At 36.3% G+C, this 9,745-nt stretch overlaps 1 long non-coding RNA gene across 1 annotated transcript in view; it reads right to left on the reverse strand.

Annotated features, from left to right (window-relative positions):
- The window catches only part of LOC307187972, a 233,621-nt gene extending 224,752 nt beyond the window's left edge, over positions 1-8,869 (reverse strand). Inside the window, exon 1 of the long non-coding RNA XR_013828770.1 lies at positions 8,797-8,869. This is a non-coding gene — a long non-coding RNA (uncharacterized lncRNA). The remainder of the gene's footprint in view (positions 1-8,796) is intronic.
- Between the last annotated feature and the right edge of the window lie 876 nt (positions 8,870-9,745).

A 9,745-nucleotide genomic window follows, 5' to 3' on the forward strand; every position in this document is an offset into this window, starting at 1 on the left:
ATACATATACATAAGCTAATCTGAAACATTTTGAGTTAATCCCAAAGAGTTAAATTATGTATTTGAGCACAGTGAAATACTAAATTGCCCTAAAATATTAAAATGTCATTATAATATAACAATAAACTCAAGGCAAATAATTCCAAACTGTAAATAACTCTAGAGTGTAGTAAAGGTTAGCAGGAAGGTAAACTCATATTTGGAGAAGCTATACAAACTGGTTTTGAATATTAAGGTATCAGTTTCTTGATCAAATCCTGTATACATACACCACTTGGGAGTGAACTAGATGATTCTTTAGCATAAAGAAAGAATACCATTATATATTACACCTGTAAGCTGAAGAAAATAATACACTTCCAAAACATCATTATGTATGCTGAGAGGAATGAAGTAGCAAAGTGACCAAATGTGGCAGACATTCTTATACCATGGGTCTAGAGACCTGAGTTATACTCCTTGTTTTGCCACAACTAACCTTGGGAAAGTAACTTGACTCTCTGGGTTTCAGTGTCTTCAACTGAACATGAGGTTACTAGTATCAGATGATCTAACAGAGGTTCTAAAATGGCGACCTGTTGTGTGGATCTGGCCAGTAGATATATTTGGTTTAGACTGGTGTTTTTAAACAAGAATAACATTTTTAATTAAAAGTTTTCACATAAAAATTTCCTTTTTTCTTTTAACTCAAAAATCTGTCCCAATGCAGTGCTGAAATTACCATATGGCAACACTTAGCTTGAGCTGGGTAGTGACTGCCCTCTACAGATGCAAGCTCCCTTTAGTTGGTTTCAGTTATACTCTTCAGGTTTTTTTTTTATTATTGAGGTAAAATTGGTATAGAACATTATATCAGTTTCCTGTGTTCAACATAATAATTTGATCTTTGTACATACTACAAAGTGATCACCCCAAGTCTAGTTACCATCTGTCACCATAATAATTGTTCCCTTTCACCATTTCGCCCACCTGCCTCTACTCTTTAGTCTTGAACATGCATCTGCACTCACCCAGCCCATTTTACTCATTTACTGCATCTGCCTAGCCCTGTAGGCATTTGATATTGCGATCTCTAATTCAGTAGATCCCTTCAGGCTCTTAAGATTCTGTGATTCTTCACGTTAATAAAAATACATTAGCCTGTTATTTCCTAGAATAGTAAGCTTCTACTTAGATAAAACCAGAGAGAATGGGTAAGAGAATAGTTATGCTCTAGTGAACATACATTCAAGGAAAACTGAAGAATGGAGTATTGCTCATTTGGATAGACTTGGACTATCAAGGCAAAACATGAGCTCCCTGGGAAATGTGGACATGGGGAAAATGTCACAATTTGGGCAAAAAAGGGCAAAAATAAATTTTGAAATGGAATTAAGGAAGAAAGGAATAATTTGTTTTAACAAATGCCCTTTTGAGGCCAGACACGGTACTAGTCCCATGTTACTACCTGATTTGTTAAACCTCATAGTCTATGAGCTGCTAGGTATCTTCCCCATTATCAGGATGAGAAAATTTAGGCTCATAAAGATTAAGTAACTTGCCCAAGGTCACACAACTAATAACTGTCAGAGGCAAAATTTGAATCTAACTCTAAAGCCACAGTTCTTTCCACTACAACACCAGACAAACATTTACTTCCTAGCTTGGCCTATAATCAACAGACTTGAGAGATATGGCGTGGGGGAGAATGAAACTACCTTGTTTCATTTGCAAGAATATGACTAGGTTCTGCAGTTTCATTAAAGATGCCCTTTTCCAACAAGTATAAATATATAAAACTTGGACCCTAAATCAATTAACAACTGAAACTTGGAATACCTTCCCCTAAATTATCGTAGTATCACATAATCAGCTATATCAGTGAACCTAAATATATTAAGGTCATTCATTCACCTTCAAAAGTTTAGATGTTGCTATTTCTGAAAGTAAGGGTAAATCAAGAAGACATACCTTATGGTAATTTTAAAATATCAGGAACAATTTTGTGAACACTTACTAAGAACTTGTCTTATTTCATCCATTTCATGGATATTCATGTGAATGCCTATTCAGTCATACTCTGTTTTCACAAAATTGACAATTACGACAAAATCCTTCTTAAAGTATGCACTGGTGAAAATGTTCATAGACATAATAAAAACCTGAATACCCAGCTTCTCTGAATTTTTATAGAGTACTGGGGAAAATATATATTATAATGTGTGCCATAATTCCCTTGATCTCTCTTGAAAAAAGAGGGACTCTAATTACATATGAGATCAGAAGGAGACAAATACTATTCAAGAATTGCCTTTCAATTTTTGAAGTATGGTTGTGTTTTTTAAAGGTTCACTGTATTCCTTTATGGTCATCACTAATTGCAATGCAATCTCAGAAAAATAATTCAGCATATTTATTCAGTCATGTTTCTCTCTTACCATGTTATGCTGTTTCAGTAGTCCACATGTTTCTAAAATACTCGTTGAATTAGATAATCAGCTGTACAAATACCTTACACAATGAATTCTTTTTCTGTATTTTAAAGATGAGTATAAGAAACGTTTATTTATAATCCAAATTTAAATCCCTTTTGCTTTAAAAACAAGGCCAAATAGCAAAGCCTCTTCTACTGTTTGTGCTCTATAACATCTCTTGATTACTCTGACAGAGTTCCAGTCACAGGTTGTGAGTCAGAAAGAGGATTTTCAATGTCCAGCAGCTAAATGTGTCAGCCATGACATTTCTGAAAGTTCTATTTTTATATACAGAGAGAAGGAAAAATCACTTCTTTGTATCTGTCCCTTGCAAAATCCTCAGTTTAACTCCAGCTTTAGATATGTACAATAGTGAATGCATTCTTAGTTAACATGACAAGCGACTGACATTTTTAAACTGGAATAATGCAAGTAATGAAAACATAATCTACGCAAGTTTGTCCCTTCTGCATTCTTATTCCCTCTTTCAGTCATAAAGCCTGTTAAAATGTAGTTGAAATAATACAAAATGCAATTCAAATCTCACTATTGTCCTAATCCTTTTTTTTCCTACTCTTATACAGCTTATCTAAAACTGTTGAAATATAACTTGCTTGAGTTATAATATTATGTGAATTAAGAATCTGTATTGTTTGGAAGCTCTTTTAATTGGTCTACAGGGAGGTTTTCTGTATATATTAAAATGATTGTATGTCTGAATTATAACGAACCTACCTTTAAAATTCCTTTGTGTTTAAAAACATATTAGAGGCAAAACATTTTAATACTTCTTGGAGTAGGCTTTATTGCTAAAATTATTGGTTTGGCAATCTTGGCATAAATGGAAATTTCTGATAGGCTGTCATATCAATGTCAGTGGAGCCCAGGAATTTCATGGCTCTGGCTGTTTTCCTTATTTTTATTTATAAATTCTGTTTCATAACAGCAATAAGATGCTTCAGGCCTTGCGGTTCTGGGGGATTATTGCACTTGTCAGGTGGTAAAAATCACTGGACCCTCTGCCTGGTGACGTGCAACACCACTAGAGGCATGTAATCACTGAGAAATGCAATTCCTAGAATTTCTTAATATTTTATAATGACATATTTAACTTTTAAAATAAATGATCTATTTTGAAGGCTGGAGGTGTCATAAGAGTATTCAACCAGCAGCTAAGGAATGGAGAAAACGTAGATCATACAGGCAGAGAGAAATGGCCAAGCAGTGACCATCTTACAGTAAATCCTGAAGGATATAAAAATCTAGAATAAAGTATATTGTATATGAAAATTGAGAAACTGGCTATGATTGGTCAACATATTTGTATATTAATATAAATTGTTTTACCATAATATTCTGTTTGTTTTCTTCCTTATAAATAAATATTAATATGTTTATATACAAAAACATGATATAGACTGCAAGTATAAATACATGAAGGTCATATGTGAAAAAATGTAATTTACTCACACTGAAGGAAAGGCTACACACTATTTCTTTCTATTAAAAATGTCCTGGGCTTCCCTGGTGGCGCAGTGGTTGAGAGTCCATCGGCCGATTCAGGGGACACGGGTTCGTGCCCGGTTCGGGAAGATCCCACATGCCGCGGAGCGGCTAGGCCCGTGAGCCATGGCCGCTGAGCCTGCGCGTGCGGAGCCTGTGCTCCACAACGGGAGAGGCCACAACAGTGAGAGGCCCGCGTACCGCTAAAAAAAAAAAAAAAAAAAAAAAAAAAAAAAGTCCTACCTGATATAATTAGCATAATACTTAGTAAAAAATCTTGAAAAGTATACTCTTGAAAAAAAGCTGCCTGATTCCTTAAATAAATGGAATGTCAAATTGACTCAAATTATATAACAGTGGATAGAGGTTTAAAATTAAAAATTAAATTTCTATTTCTAAATAACTGTTTGGAAGTAAATTCTTCTATCTTACCAATTGTTCTAAATAACAATGTAAACCAAAGGAGACCAAATTATCTTTGCAGGGAAAGAATACTAAAGTTTTTCTTGGAAAAGGGCCAGTTTTAGGTAGGGGGTGTTTATGGCCTGGGGACTTACTGTAGCAATAGAAAAAGATTAATAATTTGCACATGTTAGATTCTTGGAAGGCAGGATACAGCTGTAAAGAATTAACCCCTCTTGAGAGATGTAAAAACACAGAGCAGCTGAGAGGAGACCTATTGGGAGTGACTAAAAACTGTTCAGGCTACAGATGTCCTCAAAGTGAAGCAGAGAAAGTACTTTTGGGAACTGACATGCTTTTGTCTTTGCTTATAAATGGGCAGATAACTTAAAAAATTTTAGACAAAAGGAGCAAATTGTGCCCAATTAAAATGTATTATTGAAATATTAAGTAAGCACTATAATGAATTGTTTAAAGAAATCACTACTACAATGCTTTTCTCAAGGATGACCTAAAATAAAAGCCACTCCATTAAAGGAAAGTATGTACATCTGTGTGATGAGGCCCTATACCTCTAACTTTCTGAAATGCTGCTTCATTGACTGACGAAGACTCATTTTTCAGAATACACAGACCTAAAATAATAAGTAATCAAATCAAAACATTTTGTCAATGAGTAAATGAGAGGTCCAAATTCCATTTTAACTGAAATTGGTGGTTGAGTTTTTGCTTCATGGAAGAGAAAAGTGGCTGCTATGCTTCAATGAAAGAAGCCCAACATAACTTTTAAAAAGATCTTAAAACACAGGTTTAAAGAGTGAAGATATTACTGAAAACATTTTATAACATCTGCTTTAAGTAAATCTCATTCATCATTCCAATTTCGTTTAAGCCTGAAGCAGAGATGGAAAAAATACACACCCGACTTAATGTATAATTCAGTACCTTGGTGTTTCCTTCAAAATAATACGCCAGTGGTTCTCAAAGTGTGGTCTCGGGTCCCCTGGGCGTCCCTAAGACTCTTTCAGGGGCCTCACAAGGTCAGACTTATTTTCATAATAATACTAAGACTTTTTTTTCTTTTTCCACTTTCACTGTCTCATGAGAGTTCAAGTGGACTTTCCAGAGGCCACATGCCATATGATGACATCATCACTCTGGAGGCTAATGGAATGTGTATGCATGTGTATTCTTCTGTTTGGGGGGATTTTCTAGGTAAACTCTTTGGGGTCATCAGTAATTTTGTATAAAGTAGTCTTGAGACCAAAAAGTCTGAAAGGTATTAAAATATGGTCATCTGGCCCACCTCACAACAACATCCTTGCCTGTATCTTTGATGTTTTCAATGCTTTCTACATAGTGTTAAACACATTGCAGTTGATACTATTATGATTAAAGAGTGAACATATCTGTTATATGTACATTTAAAACTCTGTCCTTTAAAAATCAATGAAAGAAAGCTGTCATCAGCTTATAAAATATATAAAAGTAGAGCTGCTGTCCTAGGGAGAAACACAGATCTGCCTGTGGGCTGGCTCCATAGACTCCACCAGAGTTTCCTGAACTTCTTCTACTGAGACATTATGAAAACTACCAAGTTGGATTTTCCATATGTGTATGTGTGTGTGTGTGTGTATATATATATATATATAGAGAGAGAGAGAGAGAGAGAATTGTTCTACACATATAATTTTATATGATTTCAATAACAATCTGATGAGGTATACGAAATAGATAGTATCCCACAATAAATACAAAGAAATTGAGAGGCTTGGAGATGTGAAATAAACTGTCCAAGGGCACACACTAGTAAGTGGTGTGGCCAAGCCTGACACCAATGTCTTCCAATTCCACGTCCACGGCCTTGTCTCTATACCATTCTAGCTCTACCTGGCATTTCAAACTGCTCATAAACTTAAGCCTAATTTTTATAACTATTATATATTTAGCTCTGTTCTTCCCTAGGAATGGAGAGAGGAGAGAAGAGCCCTCTTTACTCATTCTGAGTTTTTCTCAAGAATTGTCTTCCAAAACCCTACCTTGACAAGCACCTCCGTGAAGATAAAATTTACTAGGGAGCTTTCTGTTAACATTGTTCCCCAAATAGAAAGAGCAAACAAGCAAATAAATACAAGAGGGAGACGAGGAGGGGGTAATCATTTAGGAAAAGGTATGTCCCAAGATGACAGTGATTCTGCTTAAATTCTCCTCCTTTTTTTTTTTTTTGCCCAACCCAGTGGGCATACTGCAAGTTGAAAGAGACAGGTATCAAGAATTTAAATTCTTCATATATTGTACACATATGAGGTTTTAAAAAATAGTGTATTTTAACTGAAAAGTATGCACCTTACACCCTTATTTCGGGTAAGTAAATAAACACGACAGGATGAACAGCTTTCTAAGGTCAAATAGAAAAGGAAACAGCTAAACAAAGTTAAAAATTAACAAGGCAAATCTACAGTACATCTGATTTAATCACTATACTGGTTTTTTCCCTTCATTAGGCAGTTGTTACCAGACCACCTTTCCCTTTTCTATAAATTCTTCTTCATTCCTCAATCTCCAACAATGATACCCCAACTTTTATTTGCAGCTCAGTTATGTGTTTGGTGGGGGAATAGGACTTCGACAGCAGTATATTTCTGAGGAATAGGTCAGTCCCCTACTGAGTTGGAATTTGCAACCTTCTTGGGGTTGCCTGGCCCAGATATTTTTTGCTAGACCAAGAACTGAACATGGTCATTATTTCAGACTTCAGAAAAACATTCACAAGCTGGTCTGATCTGTCTAAAGCTACATTAAAAGCTCCCGAATACCATTCCGATTAGCCAGTGTATTTTGAATAATTTTTCAACGAAAATAGCACCACACACAAATCAAGTAATAGAAGCATTTGTCAAGCTGTGTTAGTTAATAGTAACTAATATAAAGATTACAGAATATTCAGGGAAAATTAATCTAATGATTTAACACAATCATATGTTTAATTAACACAATAATGTTTTGCATACCAACTCATTCTACTGTCTAAAACAGCATTTTATCACACAAAACAGAATAACAGTTGACTTATACAATATTCTTTATCACCACGGTGTTTTACACTATGTATCTAATGTACTGTTAAAAAATAAACTGAGGCATATTAAAAACTTTGAGCTGTTTTAAGCAAAAATGGATTCGAATCAGGCAGCATCCAGTCTAGCACATAGAAAGGAACTCCAAGGAGCTGTACAAAATGAAACACTTTTATAGGCAGATGGGAGCAGGAACAAGGAAGTTATACTAGGCCAAAAAGCCAGTTGGTTATTGCAGGATTACTTTCCTTTAGGGAGGGTAAGGGTCTATCAGGCAGATTGCCTAGCTAGTGCTCGCATGTGATTCCTGATTGACTGATTTAGGATCCCCTTTCTGGGAGAACCAAAACTGTAATTAAGTCTCAGCTTGGTGAGGTAAGGCTTGGCGTAAATGATTCCATTCTGAGCTTGTCTTGTTTGTAACAGTACGCAGGGACTTTGCCAAGTGGCTAAAATTTATTACCCCATTTTACAAATGCTAATAATAGACACAGAAGTTAAGTAATGTTCCTGGAGTCATATCCCAACCAGTGGTGCTACTGAAACTGAAGGAGAGAATTCTTGCTTTCCAGTTAGGTTCTTAAGCTTCTATGTTACTTTGAAATTGTCTTACTATCGCAAATGTTTTCTATCCAAAGCATTGTTTACTGAATATCTACGATAAGCCAGGGAATTTTACATGTTATCTCATTAAATCCTCATACACCACCCTGCTATAAAATGTTTACTGGCGAGTCCACTGAAGTTCAGAGATGTTAAGTAATTTGCAGGCGACTGAATCAAGATTCTAGTTCCAAGTTCAAGAATCTACCTTTCACTACCTTGCTCCACTTGCCTCCACTACAAATCTGAAAGAAAAACATTTCTGCAAACAATCACGCATGAATAACCCACAAAGGCTAATACATCCCAAGACGACTTAACAATAATCTCTTCTTAAGGGAAAACAATAAAATGACATTTTTTTAAAGTAAAAATAAGTTACTAGAAAAAACGAGAAGTGATTAAGAACAATTCATTTTAAAGCAGGGATCAAAATTTAGCAAATATATATAGATGTCTTAGTATGTCAGGCATTATGCTAAGTCCTAGCCTCACGGTGCTTACTTTCTAGAGTATTTTGATATAGAAATAAGGAGATATAAACAAGAGAAGGAAGAGTAAGGAAAAATTAAATACAAACACCTGCGGTCAGAGTGGGAACCAAGAACCAAATGAGTCCGGCATGAAAAACCCCGTCACGCTGTTTCACGAAAATTTTCCAAATTACTTTAAGTCACAGACAGTTGAACACCTGCTGATTTTCATTAAGGAAGAATAAGATTTAGTTTCAAAAATGATTGTTTCATGTGTTTCTTTACCTGAGGGAAGCCTTCAGCCAAACAGAAACATCGCGAACGGGGCGCACGGCTTCAGAAACCCTCTGGTAGTTCCCATTCCTTTCTCTGATTGGTTCCTCCCCGGACAGGAAGTCCCGCCCCCCCTCCCCGACGGAAAGGCTGGAGACCGAATTCAGGTGGAGACGGAACTCTGCCGGAGACTGGAGCTTGTGAGGTACAGCAGTTAAGAGTGGCCTAATTGTGGTTATAGCCTCCTGCTAAGTTTATGAGCTTTTTAATTTTTCAAATAACTAGTCTGGTTATGGTAACAACTTTACTACCCTGATGGTACCTGTGGAGCCTTTTTAGAGGTTTAAAGGAAGAAGAAAAAGACTGCCTCCTTCCAGGCAGCCACATTAGTGCGTGGGTCAGCCCCGTGGAGCTGGCTGGTGGCACGGGGAGGACAGGGTTTGGGGGCAGAACTCTTGTAACTAGATGGGTGAAATACCCCTATTACCTTGCTGTTGTGACAACACTGTTTGGAAGGAGTTTGTTTTATATGATATTAAAGCAGTATGGCCAGACTTTAGCTGACTAGTAACAAAGTAGCTGGAGTAGCCCCAAAGTAAACACATTAGCTTTACTAAAAAAGACTGGAACATTTACCTACAAATACCCTCTTCAGTTAAGCGCTTCCTGAGGAGGACACAGAGGTCTGTTTATTTTTCCAACAACAAAGCATCAGACATCTTTGCTTGGGAAAAATCTTTGGATATTTGACTACTTTAATTTTTTTTTTTTTAATTGGGGATTGAAGAAAGACTTAAGCTCAACTCAGTTACACCCCTTGTTCGCCTTTGTAATTACTGCCAAGAGAGAAACTAAGTTGCTTCTAGCTCTTAGGCTGCTTGGGGAGCAGGGCGGGCTGATGTTAGAGTCCCCTTGAGATAATGATTCTTCTGGGTCAGTCAGAAGAAACAGTCTGCAACAA

The sequence above is a fragment of the Stenella coeruleoalba genome (genome assembly GCF_951394435.1).
Source record: "Stenella coeruleoalba genome assembly, chromosome: 6".
Lineage (NCBI taxonomy): Eukaryota > Metazoa > Chordata > Mammalia > Artiodactyla > Delphinidae > Stenella > Stenella coeruleoalba.